Genomic DNA, 15,789 nt, shown 5'->3' on the forward strand with positions numbered 1-15,789 from the left:
TGGGGGTTCTGTCCCCAGAGGGATCAAATTAAGCCAGAACAACGTATGTATTCACAGCCGCACCACGAGGCTCTGTGGATAAAAATGTCTTCTAAGTGACCAAATGTAAATGCAAATGAACAATTCCTTGGCGTGGTGTACAGGTCCAGCCCGAGAAACATTCTGGCAATGAGGCTTTCATCTCTAACTGCGGGCGTGTTAAAGACCATCCCCCAGGCTTAATCACATCTTGTTATTAAATCTTTTTCTTGCTCCACAGAGAGCACTCACACTCTCTCTCTTTCTCTCTTTTTTTTGGCTTGTTATGCCATGCTTACTTCTCTTCTGAGCTTGGTTTCATTTTTTATCAACACTAGCACACTTGTGTCAATAAACGAATGTTACGAACATTCTGAAATGTGGACAAGACACACATAAGAGATACTTTCCTTGAGAAACCGTATCAATTGGACTGCTCCTTGTGCTGATAGCAAGGTCCATAAGGAACAGACATACAGTGCTTCACTGTCGTTGCAGTCTTCATAATGAAAAGCCCACATCTGTCACATCTGTCAATGAACTCCCCAGAGCACAGGCACAGAGAATAATAATAAAACTAAGTTTTCATTGTATATAACCATCAAGTGTTACATTTCTTGGTAACTCAATTTAATGCTTCGTGGCAAACATGCTTTAATGGAACCTCACTCCAATAGCTATCAATAGTCCAGACCTTTAAAACCCTGCCCTGTGTCGGTACGTGTCCAGTCATTTTTTAACCAGCACGCAAGTCATGTAGGGCCATTTTGCTCCTGGGAAAAGCCCTAGAATGTTATCTGTTCTGGGTCAGCTAGCCTGTACGAGCCAACGGCACTCTGAAGAGCAGAGCAGAGCTGAACTGAGCACGCTCAGGCTCCTTTGCTAGGCACACTCCGTGTTTTCCGTGACTGCTCCGACATGGTGAGAGAGCCTTGGCAGAGCTTTCCATTCCAGACAGAGAGAGAGCTAGAGAGCTATAATGAAATGCAGAGAGGGAAAGACAGAGAAAATGAGTGAGAGGGAGGGGGTGGGGGCTGAGAGGGTGAGGGAGAGAGAGAGTGAGACAAAGAAAGAGGGAGGGAGGGGGAGAGAAAGGGAGAGGCTGAGAAGGTGAGTGAGAGAGAAAGAGAAAGAGAGAGAGAGAGAGAGAGAGAGAGTGTGTAGAGGAGCGTGTGCCAGTCTTATTTCAGGCCCTGCTGAGGATGGCAACAGTCCTGCTGAATGGCTCCCTCTGTGCAGGGGGACTTAGGCCGGGTGTTGCCGGGACGTTATGATCTTGTCTGAAATGTCAGTACCTACACATCGGAGCCCAGCCGCTGCCTTTGGTGCCAACGCTGTGGGCCAGGCCGGTGCCAGTTGGCAGTGCCCGCCACACCGCCGCTGCTTGCCGAGAAGCCTACCACACAGCTGCAGCCCCAGCGGTCTCTCCGGAGCTATGTGGGCTTATTTTCTTGGACGGGGGGGAAAATGGGCTTCGAGGAATACGAGCAGTGCAATTCAGCTCAGCTGAAACGCGTTGTGGAGTCGATTGGCTGGGTTGAGGCAGAGGGGAGTGAGGGTTTGTGTGCTGTGCTGCGGGTTTCCTTGGTTACTCCGTGGAAACACATCTTTCTCTGGCTTGCCTCTGTGGCTCCAAGAGCAGATTATATATCGCCTTACATTTCATGCATACGCCTTAGAATGTTATTTATGTCTGATGTAGGGAAGAAGCAAACCATTAACGACTGATTTAAATATTTTGTCACTGGCTATGTTTTTTTGTGGATGAAATGGGAAGATTTAGATCATACAGATTCAAGCTTCTCATAGATCATTGCTTCAAGTCAATGCACAAAAAACAAATAAAAGGTGTGTCCTCTGTGATCTGTATATCCACTGTGCTTCAGCCCTGTGTTTAAAGTTGCTTGACTTGTTGAGCCACTGAAGCCCAGGGAAGGTTCTGAAGGGGGTTTCGTTTTTGTCTGCTGTGACTGAATCCTCAGTGAGCTGCCACTCAAACTCCGCTCCCCCTACCTACACACAAACACACACACACCCCTAAGTGAGCCGCAGGGAAGGATGACCCACCGCAGGCAGATACACACATACACAGAGAGAGAGAGACACACACACACTCACACTCACTCGTCTGCTCCCTCTCTATGATTGAGCTGCCTGGGGGAAGTGGGAGAGAGACAGCTTCCCCTCCTCCCTCCCTCCCTCTCTCCTCTCCTCCCCCTATCCCTTAAAGGTGAATGGACTGAAAGGGATGTCTGTTGGCTTTAAGATAGAAATTGCCTCCGCGGCTCCTCACGCATATTTCATCAGGCAGCACCCCGGCTTTCGCCTCCATTCGGCAGGAAATTAATGGGGAGGATTTTTCTATGAATGTGAAAGCAGGCTGGCGTGGTGTGGTGTGGCGTAGCTACGTCACGGCGGCGGCAGAGGCAGCAAGAATGCCACTTTTCAAACGCAGCGCATCGGCCTGTGCCAAGGCGTCAGTATGCAGATTGGATCCACTCAGTGACTCCGGGAGATGCCACAGGGAGCTTGGGTGCTGAGTGAATGGCAGAGCCCCAGTGGGTTGGATGCTGCATTACTGTAGAGGGCAGACGCACAAGCCAAACTGAATAATGAATCACAGTCATTTTTTTCCCTTCTGATCATTAGAGAAATGAGAGAGGGGAGTTTTATTAACTTATATGAAGTTCTCACTTTTATTCACATTTAGGGACCTTCTCAGTTTGAATTATTCATAGGTAGCTATGGATTTTATATATATATATATATATATATATATATATATATATATATATATAGGTCCATCAGTAAGGTCCATCGTTTTTTTTTTTTTTTTTTTTGCATGATGGACAGTAATGCACACTTTCTCTCTTCTCTGTGCTGAATTCCTTTTTAGCTTGGGGAAATGGCTGGAAATCCGGCAGGGGTTGAAAAAACACAAGTCCCAGTATCTTCACCCTGCTGCCATTGTGTGCAGGTCAGAAAGTGTTAACCTCACTAGACCTGACCAAGAAAAGCCACGTGACACAAGAATTCCTTTCTGTTCTAAATATGTATTCAGAGTTTACATTCCTGAAGCAACACAACAGCACTATAATCACTGTTAAACGACCCCACACTACACATTCGCTCACAAGAAAAAAACGGAAAACATGTATAAATCTGAGACGTTTCTGACAGTAACATGAATAACACTAGGCCAAATACATAAATGACGAATTGAGTTGGTTTATTTCTCACTTTGCTGTTGTGGTCTTAGTCTGCCATCTTGTGGTAGGCTACAATTAAAGGAAAACGCAACCTATTCTCTGTCTTCTTCAAACTCGATGGATATAAATATTGTAGCCTACACCTAGTGGCTGTGAATCTGAAATGGACTGGCTCAGTGCACGGGTTATTATTGTGACAGTGGACACGGCTCATTAGGCCATTGATTGTGTTGTCACAGACTGAACGGTTGACATGACACGATTGGTGCTGACACCCAGTGGTGGAGCGCCACTTACCGCTCAATTCCTCTCTTTTGCCTGCTTACTCTCCTCAGGCTAAAACCGATGTGACAGCTTCGCCGGGCCAAAAGCTTTAGACAGCCGTCGTAAAATGCCCAAGCACTCATCGAATTTGCGCAAACGACGTGGCAATAATCGGTCGTTTAAGGTTAATAACTCCGCATGTGTGCGATGCTCATTCGCACGCATGGCTTTTAAGCAAACGCTGCAAGTCGCCATTAGACCAACGACAGATGCCTAATTGGCACATTAATTAATAGTCTGTGTTAGTCTCTAGCCAGTCTCATGTCAATAACATTTCAACAAGCAGTGACTTGTCATAAATGCAGCCATTTTTATTTTCCCTAAGCCTTCCGGTCCACTAGTCATCATTAGACTACATCAAAGCTTGTGCGTAGCCTCCAGCACAATGTGGGCCTACACGTAGGGCTAGTGGAGGCTAGTTTATCCACCTCTGAAATTTCAGAAATACCGCATGGCTCAGTCCACCTTACCATGATCACTGAATTCATAGTCTACCCACCTCTTATTTGACCACTACACCCTGCCTACACTGTTTGCTCAGTTTTCTCCTACTGAAAGAAATGTGGATAGAAAATAAAATCTTGTGCCTTTCTTGTCAATTCGCACGTTTCCCTCTCTTCGTCCCGTCATCCTCCCAGTGTCTTTTGCTCTTGTAGATATAACAATTGTTATATAACAATACGCTACATTTTTAACTCTGTCACATCAATGTAGTGTATTGTTATATAGGCTGTCATTGCAAATAAGACATTGCCTATTTAACTTGGTTATGTAGCTACAAAAATAAAACCAAAATGGCTTGACTAATCAATCAAATATGAACATCAGAGAGGAAAAGAAGTGGCATGATTAAACTGGGATGTTTACTCTGTCTGTAGAGGGCAGTAGTCCTCAGCATTGTTGTTATGCCTGTAAACAGTTGAGCAAGGAGTGCTTACAGGGGTTGTTTTATTACCATCTCCAGCCAATGTTAAGTTTTCATATTTTAGGCTAATACATAAAGTGTCATTTTATTGTTTTCTTGGAAAAACGGTAGGCCTAGCTTACTACATTCCTCATAAGAGTGACTTACATACACATGGTAAAGCAATCATATTCCATACAATTTAAAAGCAGTGTTAATATGGAGCCTGAAGCAAGTGGATATTTCCTACCATTTTACGCTTGGAAAATTAGGCCTATAAAATATCCATGAAATGGAACATCATTGTGATTGGCTATGCTGGTATCCATGCCATTAACCAGTAAATCCACTTGACCTCAAACCAGTCTTAGTTATGCTCCCCATGTATGGCATGTGTGATTGAAACTGACAAGATGGAGCCCCTGAATCCTTCCTGTTGTACTTAATAATATAGCCTGTGGTGTGTAACTCTGCCACTGATGGGCATCTAGCTCAGCGGGGCTAAGTATAGGGTCTGCGTCACTCCTCAGTCGCTCGGCAGGGTCTCTCCTTTGAAAGCACACCGTATTTATAGGCTATCTGTCTGAATAATTTATCTAAAAGTTGAAGTGGCTGAGCCTCTGCACAGCGGCAGCACAAAGCGGGCCCTGATAGCGCTGTAAATGGAGTTATTGGAGCAGAAGCTCTCGACAAAAGAGGGCCGTGCAGCCTGAGAGGCACAAGGCAAGCACGGGCCAGCAGCAGCAGTAGCGCTGCTCACCAGCCCGGGCCGGTAATGAAAGACTCAGTCGGTGGCTAAGTGCTATCAGGAGCTGGGAGGCTGGGGTTAGCTTTACCCTCCATTTATCTCCGTAAGAGGCTGGAAGAGATCAGCTCCCATCGTGCTCGAGTGGACTTGCACCCCTGTCACGTTTTCACACACGGTGTCAGGTTCCTTTCTCTCTTTTTTGTCTTTCCCCTCTTCTGTTTTAGTGTGTTGTGGGACTTAAGTCTCCAATGAGTCAGCAAGAATGATGTAGAACAGTGATCCTCACTATTTTTTTCACAAGAGCCACATTGGCAGTGCAAAATCAAAAGGAGAGCCACTTTTACGACAACATACTAAGTCACCTTTGCAAATGTGCATTTTTACATATAAATTGGACTTCCCACAAAAAAAGAAATAACACAGCCAATACAGCTAAATATACAGCCAAGGCTTAATAACTTCCTTTCACCTTCATTGTTTGGGTGAAGGGAGAAGTATAATTCAGGTGTTTACGTTTTTGGAGTGCAGTATTGTATGTTTATGAAGCACATTTGAAAAAAAATATTGGCTGTGTTACCACATAGCCTACAGTGGGTCCCATTTAGAAATGGCCACTTCATTCGCGCTTTCCGTGATTCACGCAGCTGAAATGTATTACAACTTATCGCCACAAGGTGACAAGTCCGCTGTAGCATTGCCGGTAAACAGGGCAGCGGATTGCATTCAAAGGCGTTGCAAGTGGCAGTGAGATCACCTAGTTGAAGTCATACAGTAGACTAGGTTAAAATCAGAGCCTACTTTTGTTTTTTATCAAGCTGGGGCCAGAGATGATGGCCTTTGGCGAACTACTTAAAACGAGTAAAACCAACTTAGGCGAAATCTCGCCAAAGCTGCATGCGAGCCACCAATTATAGTTTGACGAGCCGCGCAATGACTAACACTGATGTAGAAGATAGGCAAGCCTGTATAAATACACGCCAGCACATAGTCAGCAGCATCCCGTAATTGAACATGCTCAGGTGAGTGTATGTTGTAGGTCAGGGGTCCCTTATTAGTTTTTCCTAAGGCCCAAATTCTGTCATGCATGCCAAAGCATCAGGGGTTAAACAAACAAACACACACACACCTGCAAACATGAAAACTGATAATCATCCTGACACACACACACACACACACACACACACACACACACACACACACACACTCAATCCTCAGATAGTTTTTTTTTTTAATTATTATTTTGAAAAGAAATGTTTACATCTCACTCAAACCAAATATTGTTTTATTTTATGACTTCAATGATATCTACCCATAATATATTGCAGTGTTTCCCAAAGACTGGGTCGCGACCAACAGGTGGTTTCATGAGATTTTATTTGGGTCGTCAGCACAATTTATGTAGTCTAATAGGCCTAACTTTTACCATTTAGCCAGGAAAGCTATCTCTGTGCAATTTTGCATTTAGAATAGCTCTGGGGGGCAACACGTCGCACAGGGGACAGCTTGGACATCTCACTCGCAAAATGAAACATTTCTGTGGGGCGCCTGCCATGGACCTCACAGTTGCAAAATGCAAGGGACATGAATCAGCCTATTTGCACGAACATTAACGGACACCAGCTCAACTTGACCGATTAAAATCTAGGTATGTGGTAATCTTAGGTATGTGTCTGTGTGAACAACAGATAGAGAACAGCCTGTGTTCTCTATGAGCCTGGGCTGATTGAGAAGCTCTGAAGATGGCAGTAGCTCGTCACAGAGGAGATAATTGTACTCCATTTAAGACATGCCTTATAATTAAGCCCCCAAACACCAAGCAGTTCACTTCATCTTGTAGTCAGCATATGGAGGAGTAAGGGGCTGGCACTGATTACCACATAATCACTCTTTTAACAACGATGAAGAGAAGACTCATCAAGGTCACATTACTGGATATTAAACCGTTTGACTGTGACAAGTAGCAGGCAATTGAAAAGTCAGAAAATGTCACATGCATATTCACTTGACTCCGATGCCCAACCTTGCCCAAGATGGACACCAACAGATGTGGCCTTACATCTTCATTCTAATCCCACCACATCATCCTAATTATGTAAATATGCTAATCAGGCATCTGTTGCCTGGAGCCAGACACGTTTTTTTCCCCCTCCACCCGTGTTCACCGACAGTTGTACGCACATCCTCATCCTCTCTCTCTCTCTGACGTGCCTCTCTCTTGAGTGGAACATGACTGTCTAATGAACTGGGAGTGCACGGCAGCAAGATGAAAGAGAGACAGCATTCACACATGCAGCCCATGCATATTAGATGAGATTCCCCCTGCATTTTGTCACTAGGCATTCTATTTCTAATAAAACTCTCTTATTTGTCATTTTCTCTCTCTCTCTCCCCATCCCCCTCTGTTTCTCATACACACAAAACACACACACACACACATACCATGTACATACAGAGGGAATGCTGGAATATTTCTTGGGGATTTTGCGTTTTCCACTATTTTAAAGATAGCTTCTAGATTGCATCAGTCTTGCTAAATTAACCGGAGAGAATCCGTATTTCATCGTAACGTCATCTGCTCATGCTGACAGGGTCGGTCCCCACCCAGTACTGGCTGTAATTTAAAGGGTCATTTCAGGTAAGCTTTCATGGGGCATATCCGACCATCCCACTTTATGATGAATCTTTAAATCCCTCTTAAGCCCCCCCTCCCCCCGTGAAAAGCATTCTCCTACGTCAGTCCTTGGGAGGAGATGATGGAGGAAGTAGAGAGAAGGGGTCTGTCCTTTTATCGGGATACAACTGCTGTTTTTCCATAGCACAATATACTGATCCTTTTGGAGTGGAAACTGAACACTTTTCAATTTAAACACCAGCATTTTGCTGAAGGTCTACTTGTGTGCTGATTTGACTCCTGGCTTTGTCATGGAATAATGAGATTAACATCCCAGAAATGTGTTAATTATCATAAAATATTGAATGTGTTGCTAAATTACATTGGAAATTCAATTAAGGCTGGACTGCAGAAACGTTGAACTGAATTTTTAATTTGGTGCATTTCCTGCTCTCCTTGGCAGGAAAATTCAGTTCAGCAGTAGGTGTGTTTCCTGTTCTCCAGTACAGTAGGTGTGTTTCCTGTTCTCCAGTACAGTAGGTGTGTTTCCTGTTCTCCAGTACAGTAGGTGTGTTTCCTGTTCTCCAGTAGGTGTGTTTCCTGTTCTCCAGTAGGTGTGTTTCCTGTTCTCCCACTGTTTCCTGTTCTTCAGTAGGTGTGTTTCCTGTTCTCCTACTGTTCTCAAGTACAGTAGGTGTGTTTCCTGTTCTCCAGTAGGTGTGTTTCCTGTTCTCCAGTAGGTGTGTTTCCTGTTCTCCTTGGTGTAATTGGTTTGGTAATGTGTAATTTGGCTTTACATCCGGATGACACAAACCTCTGGACCTCCCTGGTGTTTATGGGTGTGTGTGTGTGTGTTTGTGTGAGCATGAGTGTGTGTGTGTGTATGTGTGTGTGTCAGTGTAGCATTAGGTATATCCACTGCTCTTATCGGCACAATTAGTATTGGCCTGGGTTGGTGGCTGGCTGGCTGGCCGGGGGTGACTGTGACTGACGCGGTCCTGGCCCTCTCCCCGGGACTGAAGCCCTCTCATTAGCCTTCTCTGAGGAGGGATTCTCTGCTTGGTTAGGCCCGCGCCCCATAATGGCTAGCGTCGCTCGCTCACTCACTTTTGCCAAGGTTTCACAGAGGCAGGCAGGGAGCGCAGGGATGCTGGGAGCACTTTTATGACTCATCTTCACACCTCGCTGCTCGTGTGTGTGGGGGGGGTGGGGGTGAGAGGGAGAGAGAGAGCGTGGGCGGTGTGTGTGTGAAAGAGTTGAGAGAGGGAGGGAGAGGGAGAGAGGGGGGGGTTAAAGGGTGAGAGGAAAAGATGAGATGAGAGGTATACATTCATCTGTCACTTCCAGGTGAGAGAGTCCTTGAGAAATCCCATTGTTTTGTCAATGGAATCTGTTATTGTCACCATGTCCACGTCATAATATGCTGTACATGCACAAACTCACATGCAAACACAACCACCACACACACACACACATTCTCTTTATCTCCCTCTGAGTATTTTTTTTCCTTTTGGAAAAAGAAATTCTGGGTTCTTTCACAGTTGAGTGGAAGGAAGTGCAAGAACATGTTCAAAGCTCATGTTTTTATATGACAAAAACACCCTCATAGATCGTGAGTCCAAAAGCAGAACCTTCATGATGTGTCCACGAGTCTCTCCCTTCTACACCAACACAGCATGCAGGGGGAAAGGAAAGCCAGGGAATGGTGCATTTGCTACAGGGCCATACTGTATGTTGTCATTATTATTGGACTCTGATGAAGATAATACATACATTAAAATGTTGGTCAAAGTCTCTTTTTAGGGTAAACAAGCATTTTGAACGTCCATATGATCCAGTGACGTCTTTTCTTGTCTTACATATGATGTTATTATGTCAGCTTTTGCTCAGCTATTGTGAAGTTAAAACACAGATGGTCTCTTTTGGTCTCTTCTGGGATGTATGTACTGCATACCCAGACACACACACACACACAAATAGTGAGTATGTACAGTAAGCCAGCCGATTATTGTCACCAGGCATACATAGTAGTTTATGTAAAAATACTAGGAGTATGGATATTAGCACTCTATGTTGAAAATATAGATATTTATTTTATAGATATTTATTTTTTATTCATGGTGGTTTGGACAATTAATGTGAATACCATTACTCTTTATGAAGCATAAGCAGTAGCCATCTCTAAGAGGACCTGCCCACCAGTGAGATATTTCCCTCAGGACTATTTTCCATTACACTACAATGGATAAAGATAGCTTCGGGCTAAAATTGAATATAATATAATAGCACTCACTCATGTTCTCTGTAGCAACCACATTAAATCCGACCCTAACCCAAGTATAAATACATGTGTTTTATGCTGCTGAATAGTGTATCAAGTTAATTGGTCACATTTCATGCACACGCTAATCGCCCGATCATGGAGGGCGGCAGTGAGAGATGTCCTTTCTTTTCGCTCTCCCTCTCCCTTCGCTATATTCTTTTCATTTCGTTTTTTGCCAGCATGCTCTTGATTTGTGCGTCGTGCGTCGTGCTGCATCCTCCAGTGCCTTCAGCTGTGTGCTCTATTTTAAGAGCCAATTTAACCCAACATTGTGCTATTTCATTGTGCTATTTCAGATGATCCATGCGTAAGATGAAGGACTGAATGACAGCTGTGACCTTCCTTGACCTTCCTCATGCCTTGTAAATCTTGTCCTCCTCCTGCAGTGACCTTTAGTGACCCTCACCCATATTGTTGGTGGAGGGCTGAATGCCGGGCGGACCCTCTATTGAGTTATTACAGGCGGGCTGAGCTACAGCAGAGCCCTCCTGTCAACCTACAACATAGCCGCGACCCTCCTTGCCCATATTTACAATGTCTTCCAGCTCTGTGGGCAGGACTTCCATTATTGAACACCATCAACAAATTAACGTCCTTGGGAGCTTAATTAAAAGGAGACTCTATTGTCGTCCATATTTTAGTGTGGATGTGTAATTAACTTTTTAATTAGCTGCAGATGACAAATCAAGTGCATTCACCTTGTGCTTGGAGACTTTATAACGGCCGGTGTAATGTCATAATTAAGAGACCCATAAAACGGAATGAGTTGGCCATAAAGAAGACAAATGTGTTGATGCTATGCTACTGTGTAGGCACAGAGATTTATAGCCCTGCCCTGTGCTTTGTCTGTTGTTGGATGACACAAAGACGGATCCTAAGCTATTCCTGGGTGTGTTTTTGTCATTGTTTGGTCAAGGAGAGGTTTGAGAGAGGCACAGGGATGCGCAGGAGGACAATGTGCACTTTCCATGAAAAAAGCCAAAGTGTATAACACACAAGCAATCACTACTACTAACACACACATATAAACAGACAGACACACACACACACACACACACACACACACACACACACACACACAGACACACACACACACACACACACACACACTGACAGAGCAAAATTTTGTTAACTCCAAGGTCGTCCTGTGTAGTGTTTATCCTATCTAAAGTTTTTCACAACGTGAACACACACACAAAAAAACACAGTATAGACAGAGAGAGAAAGAGAGTATGTGTGTGTGTGTGTGTGTGTGTGTGCACGCACACTCGACAGACAGACAGACAGACAGACAGACAGACAGACAGACAGACAGACAGACAGACAGAGAGAGAGAGAGAGAGAGAGAGAGAGGGAGGTGTAGATCTGTGTCCAGACTCTAAGCCGGCCGTTTCTGGGCACTGGAGAGAGAACCATGTTAATGAATGAGCCCAGGCCCATTTAGGTGACATTGAGTAAAAGGCAGGATGTGAGGTCATCATCTGGACAGAGGGAGAGAGAGCACTGGTGCTGAGGACACGGCAGGTGATATCCAGGGTCTGGAGAGGAGGAGGGAGGGACGACACACACACACACACGCACACACGCACAGACACACACGCACACACACACACACACACACACACGCACACACACATGCATGCATACACACAGACACACGCATGCACACACACGCACACACACACACACATGCATGCATATACACACAGACACATACACACACACACACACACTGCCCCAGCTCCAGCCTGGGCATGTGCAGTACTGCCTGAGGCAGTGTAGAAGCCAGCATAATACTGATCATCTCTCTCTTTTCTCTGTCTCTCTCACTGAATTCAATTCAATTCAATTGAATAATAAAAAATAAAAAAAATGTAAAAAGTCTGTGTCAATTACCAGTGATGGATGTAAGGTGTATGTCTGTATGTCATTCCTATGTCTGTGTTCGTGTATGTGCCTTTCTGTGCCTGTGACCATGCAGGATGAAAATGTGAAAAATAATTTCCCTAAGGGGACAACTAATAAAGTAAGTAACTAACTAACAATTCAATTGAAGTGAGCTTTATTAGCATGACAAATATTTTTGCATTGCCAAAGCAGAACATTTAGACATGCTTTTACTCTCTCTCTCACACACACACACACACACACACACACACACACACACACGGAGCAGCAACATTACTAACACATTACCAGGCACAACAGATACATCTGTGTCAGTTAGCACAGGCAAGCGTGACTGTAAAGAGACTGTGTGTGTGTGTGTGTGTGTGTGTGTGTGTGTGTGTGTGTGTGTGTGTGTGTGTGTGTGTGTGTGTGTGTGTGTGTGTGTGTGTGTGTGTGTGTGTGTGTGTGTGTGTGTGTGTGTGTGTGTGTGTGTGTGTGTGTGTGTGTGTGCGGAAAACTGATGAGGAGCGGAGAGAACACTCTTTAGCTAGACGCACCCTCCAGTTTAGTCCAGGCCTTCAGCCACAGATCTCCTGCTCTCTGCTGGGTTGTTACAATTACATGGACAATCTCCAGTCACTCATATATTTTCCTAATCATTTTCAAATGGACTAAAATGCCTCCAAGTGAGCTTGCAATTTGTTTGCATAACCTTAGTTATCATATACAGTCTGCATTAAAGTTGACCTCTACAATTAAAATAAAATTACACCTTTGGTCAGCAAAATTATTGCTTGTGGTCCTCTAGCTGTTTGTCCTGTGTGTGCATTCAAAAACATCCAGTATTCAAATAAAGAATTATAAATAAAAACATCCAGTGTTCAGATATAGTTTTAGCTCTGCACAAAAACAAACATAGTTGCTCAGTCTGAGCCTCAAGAGCACAGAAGGGAGGGGTGTCATTTGCGTTGCTCTCACCAACCTCCCGCCAGAGTCATGGACTTCACCTTGCACAGGATTTTCTACTTTGTCCTGTCACCTGCTATGAGATGAAGGGTAAGATCAGTGGCATCTAGTCAGCCTGTGCTTTTTTAAATCTTATTTTGTTAATGTGTGTGTGTTTGAGGCATGTAATGGTAAAGTAGTCATGATGAAAAGGGTGCGGATGGGTGTGGGACTTAGCACCGCCGCTTTCTAACTTCACCAGAGCCCCTGAGATGAGCGACGGCATCCCCACCCACCTCCTCGTTCATGTCAGAGACCTGACAGGGGCGCCACTTCCCCCCTTGTACGGCTCCGGATGTCGCCTCCCTTTTAGTCGATCTCGGTTCTGGCGGAGCGGCAGCGGTGGTGCGTGGTGTCAGAAGCCAGGTGCGTTGTCAGGAGGGATTGCCATGGCACCACGACTTATCCTGCTCTGACCCAGAAAGTGTTGCAGCAAAGAACAGGTTCTGCTTTACAGTTCAGACACAAAGATGGGGAGGTGACAGCCCACACACCCCCACACCCACCCACCTCCACCATATCCAACCCCCTCCCCATCACTCTCTCTCTCTCTCACACACACACACACACCAACCTCCACCATATCCAACCCCCTCCCCATCACTCTCTCTCTCTCTCTGTCTCTCTCTCTCTCACACACACACACACACTGTACTTTTCATATCCTCTGTGCATTTTCAGTTTTGTCATAGGGAGCCGATGGTTCCTTTTATACCTCAGCAGAGGTGGAGGTGACGAGTAACAGATACAGATCTACAGAAACTCTGATTCATTTCCCATGTTGTGCTCCGTTTCTCCAGTGTCTGGAAAGCACTTTTGGCTGATCTGAAGGATGAGGAGAGACAGGAGAACTGGAGACACACCCACACACACATACACAGACAGACAGACACACACACACACACACAGACAGACAGACACACACCGAGACACAGACACACACACATGACACACGCACACACATACATACACACACACACACACACACACACACACACTGATACACACACGCGCACACACACACACACACACACACACATTCACACTCACACACTCACATACACAAACACTCACACACGCACACACACACACATACATGTATGCACGCACGCACACGGACACACACACACACGCCTGAAGGATGGGGAGAGACAGGAGAGCGTGAGACATCCTTATTTTATTTATTGGCAGGTACACCATGCCCTTGCATGGCAGTAAACAAGCTTTTGATGTTGTACTATATGCCGCCTAAAAAAGACAGCAAAAAAACTCTGTCCTCTATGCGTATCCCCTATCACTTTTTTATACTTTATTGTAAATAGTACAGTACAGTAAATAACAATGAGAAAAAGGATTTTACATGTATTATTTAACACATACAGTGCATCTGAATGACACTGACAAGCCTACTTCTAAATCCCACTCAAGAGCCATGTACACATTCTACTCAACAAGATCCACACGGAGATTTGAATGAACGGTGTTTAATCCAGACTAGCACGACCACTCTGATGCCAACAACGGGAAACCCATCCAACTCTCTGATGGATTTCTGGAGAGACCTGTTATGTGCTTAGCATGGCGTCACCACTTCAGAACAATCAGGGCATGTTTGCTGGAAGCTGTGACCCTGAATGAGGTTACTGTGGAGTAGGGGGAGGTGTATATTTGTGTGTGTATGTGTGTGTGTGTGTGTGTGTGTGTGTTTGTGCGGGTGTGCGTGTCTGTATGTGTGTGTGTGTGTGTGTGTGTGTGTGTGTGTGTGTGTGTGTGTGCGTGTGTGCGATGCGTCGCAGGCAAGGCGGTGCGTGCGTGTGTGCAGACGCGACGCGGCCATGGGCTTGTGTGTGTGTGTGTGTGTGTATGGGATGAATTGCCAGGGCTTGCCTTCAGGAACAAGGCTTTTTAATTAGGAGGAACCTTGGGTTTCACCAAGCTGTCTGGCCAATAGATCATGTTTATGCATAGTAATTGCAAATCTGATGTCTCCAAGGATGTGGCGTGTGTGCTAATTCTGATTTAAGCCTCGTTAGACACACACGCTTGGTACTGCCTGTACGGCTCAGTGTCCTTTCGAAGAGGGTGAGTCTACTGTATGGAAGAGAATGCAGATTTGCTGCCATTTCTGGCATGAGTGGAGCACAGTTGAGCACACACGCATGCACATGCACACACAGTCCCACATATGTATATACAGTACATACACGCTCAGCTGGAACCAGTGACGCACAGTAAAAACAAAAAACAAACACAAACAAACGGGGGGGGGACTCAGAGAGACAAATGGCAGCATGGCAACAGCAGTGGATTGGATCCAGCCTCCTCACCCAGTGACAACACTGTGAAGTGAGGAGAGAGGAAAAGGAGAGAGGCAGAGAAAGAAAGAGAGAGAAGGCGATAGAGAGAGAGAGAGAGAGAGAGAAAGAAAGAGAGAGAGAGAGAGAGAGAGAGAGGGACCAGGATCAGGACATAGAGTAAGAGAGGGAGAGACAGCAAAAAAAGAGCAGGAGCGTGATAGTAATGAGGGGTTCTTCATGCTGCCCCCCCCCCCCTCTAATGAGGGGTTCTCCGTGCCTTATTACAGCGGCCGTATGCTCCGTTCTGCCCTCGCCTGCCCTTGGGCTGATGTCAAGCCCAACATGCTGCTGATGCAGAGAGGGAGAGAGAGAGAGAGAGATGGAGAAGGGGTGGGGGTCGCGGTCGTGGGAGGGAGATGGAAAGAAGGAGAGGGAATGCAATAGACAGGTAGAATAAAAG

The sequence above is a fragment of the Alosa alosa genome, chromosome 10 (assembly GCF_017589495.1).
Source record: "Alosa alosa isolate M-15738 ecotype Scorff River chromosome 10, AALO_Geno_1.1, whole genome shotgun sequence".
NCBI classification, from domain to species: Eukaryota; Metazoa; Chordata; class Actinopteri; order Clupeiformes; family Clupeidae; genus Alosa; species Alosa alosa.